General features: G+C 30.8%; 1 non-coding gene across 1 annotated transcript; it reads right to left on the bottom strand.

The window, feature by feature from the left end:
- Positions 1–10609: 10609 nt before the first annotated feature.
- Positions 10610–10716, bottom strand: LOC128292532 (small nucleolar RNA R71). Its single transcript, XR_008282517.1, has one exon. It is a non-coding gene; the product is annotated as a small nucleolar RNA R71 (small nucleolar RNA).
- Between the last annotated feature and the right edge of the window lie 350 nt (positions 10717–11066).

Raw genomic sequence — 11066 nt, 5'->3', positions numbered from 1 at the left:
ATACCATCCTTATTATATTCTGGATTTATATTTCAAGCATCCATTATGTTTAAATTTATCAAGTTGATTTATTTATGGATAAATTTTTCTTTTAATCATTTAATTAAAAAATTACAATTTAATTACTCACATTTTGAAAATTTATTTTGTCACCCAATCATTAAGTTGTTGAGGTGGCATTTTTTAGTTGGCATAATAATTTTAGTACTCATCTTTTATATTTTTTGTCAATTTGACCTTACATATATATAAAATGATAAAAAATTAAAATTCTTTTAAAAGTTTTAAAAATACAAATAAAATAGAAAAACATTTCAAAAATAGATAAAATGAGAGAAAATGAAGTAAAATATCCAGTTATAAGAGAACTAGGAACGACAGAGAACTTTTCCCCTCCAACTCTTTAGTCTTAAGAATATTGGTTTTAATTGTTGTTATTATAAGAAAAGAAAAAGAAAAATAATAAAAATTAATTTGTTTTTAGATTGAGATTTTGAAAAATAAATTAAATGAATTGAATGTTAAATTAAGTTTGAATTTTTTGGTATATTTTGTATTCTATTTTTGCTAAGAAATGATATTAGAGTCAATTTCTCAAGTCTTTATAATATCAATTCTGGAAGGAAGTTCTTCAACAACATGGAACTCGACTTGAAAATATTACTATTTTGGTTTTGTTTTGTTTCTATTTTGTTATTAGATTCTATTGAATGATCATTTTGTTCTCATGTCTTAATATTGAACAATCTTAAACTTTATTACAATAGAATTTTGAGTTTTATTGCATGGGCATTAGTTTTTAAATTATATTTAAGTTTTATACCATATAAATATTGTATTAAGAGATTGAAATTGATTTACTTTTTTTTAATCCATTTTCATGATTTTATGGCAATGCTAAAGATTTTTGTTGTAATAATTTGACACAAACTTAAATTTTTATACATAATTTTCTAATTTTAAATATAATTTTGAGTTTTTTATAATTTTTATATAGAATTAAAGTTAAATTGTCAAAAAGCATAAAAGTTGGATGACGAAAATTATTATTATATTAGCTAAAATTGTCATTGATAGCCATTTAACAGTTGGATGATAATTTTTTTGAATGATTAAATTATAACTTTTCTTTCAATTATGTAACCAAAACAAAAATTTACCCATAATTAAGTGACTAATAATTTACTCAACTTATAGATGGTCAATTAATAAGATAATGACCAAGAAAAAAAAGAATTAAATTCACTCAACTTTATTTTTAGGATAAACTATCAAAATAATCACTTTTGTTTATCTCAGGTTACATTTTAGCTACTTATGTTTAAAATGTTACGTTTTAGTCACTTACATTTATGTGTTGTAACATTTTAGTCACTCAGTCGTTAATTTTTGTTAACAGTGTAACAGTAAGTTAATATGACACGTTAAATCATCATTTCAAACAAAAATTTTAGGTTAAATTATACAATTGGTCCATATATTTTTTCGTTTTGAGCAATTTAATATTTTCTTTTATGTTCTTTTAACTTTCCTTTTTTTTTTCTTTATTTTCCATTCTCTTCTGCTTCTCCCTCTATTTTCCTCCATTCTTCATCTCTTTTAACGTAGTTTTTCTATATTTTCCATTTGTTAAAACTTTTTTTATGTTTATGAAAAAAGAAAAGGCGAAAGTTGAAACCAAAATAAAACCTGCTTCACATATTCTAGCCCCACAATTACAAACCCTCATTGTCCATCATCGCTTTAACAAACCAATTTGGATCTCTCAATGACCTAGTCCACAAGCTCGTCTCACTTGGAGGCCTTGCCAGTCGTGACTTATGGTAGTCCATCCTCAAAAAAGTTCCTGAACCAGTTCCCTTAACCTTCAAACTAACCCCCATGACCACCTTATCTATCTTACCTACAACATTCTCTCCATCTCGAAACTATGTTCTTTCACGGATTCTTCAAATGAGCTCTACATTTTCAATGACTAAAATGACCACCATACGAAACTTACCCTCAACTTTACCCAATTCAGTTTGGTTTCATGCTCCATTTCTCTCTTCGGTTCATCCATGCTCGGCTTTCAATCAAGCTTGCTTGGGAATATCCAAGAAGGTTTAGATCAATTTTATTGATTGCTTAATTTTATTCATCAAAAAAATTAAAAAAAAGCAAAAAAATAATCTTCACGATTTCGTAAAAGTTTGGGAACAGAAAAAAATTGTTTTGGATATAAAGAATTCAATTTATATTTTAGATTTATTAAGGATTTGATTTTTTATATTGATTAGTTATATCCAATTTTAGTTTTAAAATTAGGTTATATTCAAATCAAGATTTGATTAAGAATGATTGATATTCAGTTTCCAGTGAATTCAATTTAGGAATCATGTGAAAGAAACAAATATTGGTGGGCAAAGATTATGTTTCTGTAGTGAAGAATATGAAAAGAGAGAAAAATAAAGGGGAATATGAAAAAGGAAAAATAAAAAAATAAAAAAAATAAAAGTATAGGGACTAGTTTTAAAAAATGAAAACATAAAAAAAGCTACGTTAAAAGAAATGGAGAAGGGAGGAAAATAGAGGAAAAAGAAGAAGAGAATGGAAAATAAAGAAAAAAAAAAGGAAAGTTCAAAAAACAAAAAACAAAAAATTAAATTTCTCAAAACGAAAGAAATATAGGGACCAATTGTATAATTTAACCTTACTTTTTTGTATGAAATGATGATTTAACATGCCACGTCAGCTTGCCGTTACACCGTTAACGATAATAAATGCTCAGTGACTAAAATGTTACAACATGATAACGTAAGTGATTAAAACCTAACATTTTAAACATAATTGACTAAAATATAACCTGAGACAAACATAAGTGACTATTTTAATAATTTACCCTTATTTTTATTGAGATAGCTTTCTCTAATTCACAATCTGATCAAATATTAACCTTATATTTTTAACCCCAAGTGCCCTATTTATTTATAACCCCTCTAATTTGAGCACTAATAATGAGTGGGTTTGTATTAAAAAAGAAAAATATCTTTACATGTGTTCCAGGTGATAGCAAACAAGCATCAAGTAATTAAATAAAATTAAAGGAGGCATGCAAAGGCAACCCCATTATTCCTCGTTGTGTTTGTAAAACATGGTCACTTCAGTTTATGAAAGTTGGGTAGTGAGTAAAAACTCCCCTCATTCTGTTAGAGATCAAATCGACTTTGAAAGTCGACTAAACATGCAGATAATGTGGCTTAGTAATGTGGCAACTTACTAATGATTTCTTAAGTATTAAGTATGTAAATGAGGCAGCAAAGAGATTAACTTGCAAGATGGATAGCAAGCTGTCAAAATTGGTTTGCAGCTTGAAAAATTATTAATGTGGCAGCAGGACTAAAATGATGATAATGATAACTTGCTGGAAGAATTATGAAAAATCAATGATAAGGATAATGATGGCAGTAGTTGAATAATCTTAGATGACAAGGCTTGATAAAGTTAAGTCGGTTTAGTAAGTCTATAAATATAGTAGCTGCTGAAATATGTTTATGTGTTGAGGAAAAAAACAAGAAGAGAAAGTGAGTGTTGAGAAGAAAAAAGAAAGAAAGAATAAGAGTGAGAGTTGAGTTGTGAGTGAGTAGTGAAAAAAAAACTAGTAGTAGCTAGTATAGAGAAACAAAAATATTTGTGTTGTGTAATAAAATTAGTATTTGAGCTATTAATTTTTCATTATGCTTCCAACAATTGGTATTCGAGCTAGGTTCATGTCAACATCACAATGGTAAACATGATTTAACCGCAGATCCCGAAATTAACAAAGATAAATTATGACAATTGGAGCATCCAGATGAAGGCTTTGCTAGGTTCTCAAGATTGTTAGGACATTGTTGAAGAAGGATATGTCGAGCTTAAAAATGCAGTTGCCAAAGTGACTTTGAAAAACGAAGAAAAAAATTGAAAGAAGCTCGTAAAAAGGATAAGAGGGCTTTGTTCTTTATTTTTCAAGGTGTTGATTAATCAACCTTCGAAAAAATTTCAGATGTGAAGACATGGGGAATTTTGCAAAAATCCCTTCAAGGAGTGGAAAAGGCTAAAAAGGAACGTTTACAAACCCTTAGACCTGAATTTGAGACGTTGAAAATGAAACATTCAGAAAGTGTTGATGATTATGTCACCCAAGTTAAAGCGATGGTAAATGAAATGAAAATGAATGGAGAAACACTTGATGATGTCAGAGTAATGGAAAAAATATTGTGGCCATTGACACACAAATTTGATTATGTGGTTACTGTCATCTAAGAATCAAAAGATCTGTCACAAATATCAATTGATGGACTTGTGGGTTCCCTTCAAGCCCATGAGCATAAAATGAAGCAGAATGACGGTACTGGAAATTTGGACCAAGTCATGCAAAACAAGTTGTCTTTCAATGAAAGTGGAGCTAGTGATAATTTTAGACAAAGTACAAGCAATCGTGGAGGATATCGTGGAGGATATAGAGGCAGAAATAGAGGTGGATGAGGAACATGTGGACGAGATAATCAATCATATGGTAGAGGCCAAACAAGTGAAGAACATTAGACATCAAGTCGTGGACGAGGAGTTCTAGGCCAAGACCGAGGTCGAGGAAGGGGTGGATTTCAACAAGGAAATAAATCTCAAATACAATATTATAATTGCAATAAATATGACCATTTTAGTAATGAGTGTAGAACAACTCTCAAGGTGGAGGAGAGAAATCATATAGCAACAATTAAAGAAGAAGAAAATGTGGAATTTAGTGTATTCCTCAGTTATAAATAAAGTGAAAAATCAAGTAAAAATATTTGATATCTTGATAATTGCACCAACAATCACATGTGTGGTTGAAAAGACTTATTTCCAGAATTGGACGAGAATATTCACGGACAAGTAACGTTTGGAGATGAATCGCACACCATAGTCAAATGTAAAGGTAAAGTTACTATTAATATCTTTTGTATATTATCCTCAATGATTTTTGCATGCAAAGTAAAATGGAAGCAAATATTAGCTCACTAGTTGTTTAATGTTTAACTAATACTAAGCGGTATTGTCGGATTGTAATATGAAAAGACAACTTATATTAATAGACGAACCTAAACATGTTTTTAGTTTAATCGGAAATGAAAAAATCAATTTAAAGACTAATATGCCGTCTATCGAGTCCAATTGGGGAGATGCTTTTCCCCTTGGGCATAGGAGTGGATGACTCCTAAAAGATAGAGACATAAATGTGACTAATTAGACTGACAATACATTGGACAAGACCCAAGTATAATAAATCCTATGTAACGACATGATTTTTAGTGGTACCAAAAAATCCGATTTCAGAACACCATTTCCATAAACCGAGCCTGTAAATATTAAATATGAATATTTACAGAGATAATATAAAAATATATTAAATATTGGTCTAGAAATTTAGCCGAATTAAATGCTACTACAGGTTTAAGGACTAAATTGTAAATGTCCAATTGCTATAGATTTTTTTAATTGATAAATGGCTTGGAGACTTAAATAACAATTAACCAAATGTATAAAGTGGTAAATAGACCATTTTCTAATAAGGGCTAATGCATGATGATGACACACTCCACTTAGATTTAAGTGTGATTGAGTTAAGTTAATTATAACTTAATTAACTAATAAATCAAGATTGATTAAATTAAACTAAAACTAATTAAGGTATATAAAGTAAAATTAGTGGAATTTTGTTATCTTCCATAAGCCTTCACTGCCTACTATTGTTTAAAACAAAAAGAAAACCCTTCCAAGCATCCAAACATTTAACCAAGGAGAAATCAACGTATTTAGGTCATTTTTCATAATTTTTTTTTATAGATTTGAGGTCATGAAAGCTTGGTTTAGCTAGCCTATGCACCGTTTCATAAAACTGTTAAAGTTTTTGAAAGTTTTCATTGTTGATTTCTTGAAGAATTAGGCATGGAAGTGATAGATTTTAAGCTTGGTTTATGAAAAGGACTATATTGTAAAGTTAATTTAGCTTGTTTGTTAACTTTATTACATTAGGGAATAAATTGAATAAATGTAAACTTTTTCATGAAATTATATTAGGAACATAATGAATAAGGTCCCTAATGAGAATATAAGAAATCATATTTTTATTTGAAGCTAGGAATTGAAAGTTATGACTATCCCGAGTTTAGGGACTAAATTGAATAAAATTTAAAATTTTAGAGATACCAAAAAAATCAGTTCACATAGGTACATTCACATTATGTCATAATTTGAAAATTTTTAGTATTGATTGGTTATATAAAATAATTGTATAGATCGAGAATTGGATCAAAGCTGAGTTAATCGAGGAAAAGTTAAAATTGTTGATTAGTCCCTGAAGAATCAACTTATTTGGTGATTTGAATAGGTAGGTTTGTATGGAACTTACTATCCCTCTTTTTATTATTTGTGTATACGTGTGTTTGATTTAATATATGAATGTTTCTATATAGATGAAATATTATGGAATTTGACATATTTGGCTAGATAGGGATTGGATTGAAATATTATGTCGTGATTGGTTATTATGTAATAAAATAGGGTATGAATGTATAAATAAGAATGATTTTAGGATATGGAAACATAAAATGTGACCCTTTTCCATGGTGTCTTATGTAAATGAAAATAATTACAGGGATAATATTGAAAAATGCAGAAATTAATGCTCGTATGAACTTAGTAAATGATTAAGATACAATTGACATGCCAATAGGGTCTTTTTTTTGTTGTTGATAAAAACGATCCAAAGGGTCCAAACTCAATTAATAGCATTTTGAAATACAATGTTATGGATTTCCAAAGGATAATCCATTTTAAAAAACAAATTACATATCTTTTTAATAGCCAAATTACAAAGCAAATCTGCCACTTGGTTGCTGTTTCGGTTAACCCATTTCATTTGGATTGAATCAAAATTATTAAAGGCCCTGTATTCCCTTTTAATGCACCAACCGAGAATAGTTAAATCTTCATTTTGCTTGTTGACTTTATTAACCAAATTTGTACGGTTAGATTCGAAGATAATGTTTGGCGCGTTCTAAGTAGCTGCCAGCTTCAAACTCTCTACAAAAGCTTCCATTTTTGCCCAGTTTGCATCCAAATGTTTGTCTTTAACGCCATAGCATCTCCCTAGAACAAAACCATCCGAATCTCTGGCAATGACATCATACCCCATGCCACCGTTTGAGATAGTCGCATCTATGTTAATTTTAACATAGCGGATCGGTGGTTTCATCTATTTTTTATTTGTCGAAATAAGAGGGATAACAGGTGGATCCGTGATGTTGTATATTCTGAAATCATCACTGAGGGTTTTTGCCTTTTCCCAAACCTTCCCAGCTGCATCTCCCTTTCCATTGAAAACCAAATTATTCCTATTATTCCAGATATTCCAAAGGAGGGTGAAGAAACCAATAGCAACTTTGGCATCTAACACGCGAAGGACATTTTCTAGCCAGTCGGTGTAGCGATTATAATTCCCTTCCAACAATTTATTATTTAAGCCTTTAAGAGTAAGGATCAATGAGCCACAGGGCAATCTTTCATTACATGGATGATCGTCTCTTCACTGTTATTACATCTGGGACAGGTATTGGAAAAATTTTGCTTGATATGAGCAATGTTGTCATTAAGGGTGAGCAAAACTCGATTTGACTCGAAAAAATCGAAAAAGAATTCAAATTTTGAGTTAAACGAATCGAGTTATTCGAGTCAATTCGAATTTTTTTCGAATTTCGAGTTCGAATCGAGTTTAGTTTTCAAATTCGAATAACTCAAATAATTCAAATAATTCAAATATCAAACTATAATATTTTACATTTTTATCCTAAACTCCTAAACCTTTTTACTTTTCCCTCAAAACTTTTATTCCTTCATACTTTTCCCTTAAAACTTTTACTCCCCTCCCATCCCAACCCCCCCAATCTACCCAAAATCTATTTCCCACCAAAATTTTTCTCTCCCATTTACTTTTTCTCAAAATTTTACTCCCCTAATTTTTTTTAATATTTTCCCTCCAAAATTTTACTCTTCCCTCAAACTTTTATTCCCTAAAACTTTTTATTTTCCCCCTAAACTTTTACTTCTCACCTTTTATTCTCAAATAAAAATCAAAATTATCCAAAAAAATACTAAACATAAATAGTAATAATTTTATTTATACCCTACTATTTATATTATTAAATTAAGTTTCATATTTTATATTATTTATATTATTGAATTGTTTAGTCATATTGAATATTTATATTAAAATTGAATTATTAATTATGCCATAAAAATTGGATTAAAATTTTATATTGGTATCAATTTCACATTTTATCTTTAAAATAACTTTTATAAAAAATCACATTTTTACATTTACTATATTTTTAATTCCAAAATACATAGTGACAAGAATTTGAAGATAATCAAACAACTAAGCAAGCAAAGAAGCTAACCCAGTATATAAAAGATTAATTAATAAATTATGAGGTGATGTAAGTTAATAAAAATTTTGATTAAGGTGGACAAATTTTATTACAATGTGTGATAGTGGTTATTGATAAACCATAATATATACATATTTTTACCCTATGCTTGGCTTTATGGATGATTGTTTTCCTTGGTTTCATTAAATTCGATGCTCCTAATCCTTTAAATTCATGTTTTATACTTAGGCGAGCATAGGAAGGCGAAAATAGCAAGAAACGCGCCAAAAGCAGACAAAATGGGCCTAATTCAGTGTTTCACATGGCCTAGGAACTTCCACACGGGTAATCCACATTCCCGTGTAATACATACGGGCAGACCACACGCCCGTGTGTCATGGCTGTGTCGACTAAAAACCAACTCAGAATTACACACAGCCTGAACACCTTCACACGGGCGTGGCACACACCCTGTCAAGCCAAAGTCTAATTCTATTCGGAAAAGCCAATTTTGGGCTATTTTGGGCATTCCAAGGTCTATATAAACACCCTAGAAGAGGATCAATGGGGACATGGAGAATAGAAGGCAGAAAATACTCAAGAACAACCATCGGGATCAACTCAGAAGGAGGATCTACAATAAGATTGAAGATTTCCATCCAATTTCCTAGAAGTTCTTTAGGTTTCTTTATGTTTTATTGTTTTCTAATTTTTGAGATGTTTTCCATTATTATGAACTAAACTCCCTAAATACCTAAGGGAGATGAAACCTAGGATGAATCTTATTACTAATTGAGTTATATGATAAATACTTGTTCTTATTCTTAATTGTGAGTTTAACCCTTGTTTTAATATTCTAGGATATTAATTCAAGTTTTTGATGTGCTTATTCAGTGCAGGAAAAGTCCCTGTTTAAGGGTAGATCATTCATAATTAAGCGGAGTTGCATGCAATCCTAGAGATAGGACAACATAAATCTGCCGGATTAGAGTCAAATCTAATAAGGGAATCCATAGATCGAGTTAATGCGACAATAGGAGTTTTAATTAGAAAGAGACTTCGATTAACCAACCTAGAGTCAGTTGTTTTTAGTCTCGAGAGAGATATTAACATAAATTAGGGATTTTTACGGATTAAGTCAAGTGAATAAATCGTCTAATTCAAAGGTAATAAGTGAAGTCTAGGTGAATTCTTCTTTAGGTATTGTGGTCTCCATCAGTTTTTCAAAATTATTTTCCAACTTCAATCTCTGTCGTAATCTTAGTTAATTAGATAATTAGTGTTAGTTTAAAAACATTCTCTTAATTGTTAGGCTAGATAATAAAAAGATAGTAATTACTAGTACTTTTAGTCCTCGTATATACGATATTTTCGGTCTCATCATAACTATACTACTGTTCGATAGGTGCGCTTGCCTTAGTCGAATTTTCAGTTAGTTTTACGACAATCAAGGTTTTGGCACCGTTTTCGGGGACTAAGATATTAGGAACGCTTAATTTTTATTATTTTAGCCATTCTTTATTTTTATTGCAATTTAATTTTGTTTTTTATATTTACTAAATTTTCTTTTCTTTACTTCTGGCAGGTTTTTATAGTTTATGACTAGAAGAAACCCGTCAGGACCTCTACTTTTTTATAGCGAAATCGAAAGCACAGCTCGCAGAAACCGAAGAGAAATAAGGCGAAGCCTACAATACATAGAGGAAGAGCGAGAGGCCGATATCCATACCACAACCGAGGAGATGACTGATAATCAAAATAATCTGTTACCTCCTGTGGTTGCTGCAAATCCAGTAAATCAGAATCCTGCTCCTCGTACTATGTATGATTATGTTAAACCTACTTTAACAGGAACTGAATCGAGTATAGTTAGAGCTGCTATCGCCGCAAATAATTTTGAACTGAAACCTAACACTATTCAAATGATATAACAGTTTGTTCAGTTTGATGGTTTGCAGGACGAGGATCCAAACACTTATTTAGCAAATTTTCTGGATTTTTGCGACAATTTTAAAATCAATGGCATTTCTGACGATGTCATTCGTCTTCGGTTGTTTCCATTCTCATTAAGGAATAAGGCTAAACAGTGGTTGAACTCGTTACCGCGAGGGTTAATCACCACTTGGGAACAAATGACCAAAAAATTTTTGCTTAAATATTTTCCGCCGGCTAAAATGGCTAAATTAAGGAATGATATCTCTTCTTTTGTGCAGATGGATTTAGAAACACTTTATGATGCATGGGAGAGATACAAAGATCTATTGAGAAGGTGCCCTCACCATGGATTACCCCTTTGGCTACAAGTTCAAACTTTCCATAACTGTTTGAATCCCTCGACTAGACAAATGATTGACACAGCCGCCGGTGGAACTTTAAACAACAAAACACCTGAAGAGGTGTACGAATTTATTGAAGCGATGCCACTGAATAACTATCAGTGAAAAGTCATGAGAATGAAGCCGACAAAAGTGGCTGGTGTTTTCAACCTCGACGCAGTCACTATGCTATCTAACCAGGTAGAACTTTTAAATAAAAAAATTGATGGTTTGTATGGTTTGAGGTGTGATTCAAATAGAGGAGGAGTGCACAACACAGATTATCCATTCGTTAACCCTGGCACCGATGACGAACAAGTCC

Source organism: Gossypium arboreum, chromosome 4 (genome assembly GCF_025698485.1).
Source record: "Gossypium arboreum isolate Shixiya-1 chromosome 4, ASM2569848v2, whole genome shotgun sequence".
Lineage (NCBI taxonomy): Eukaryota > Viridiplantae > Streptophyta > Magnoliopsida > Malvales > Malvaceae > Gossypium > Gossypium arboreum.
Note: the sequence above shows the minus strand (reverse complement) of the source record. Positions and strands in the feature narration are given on the sequence as shown.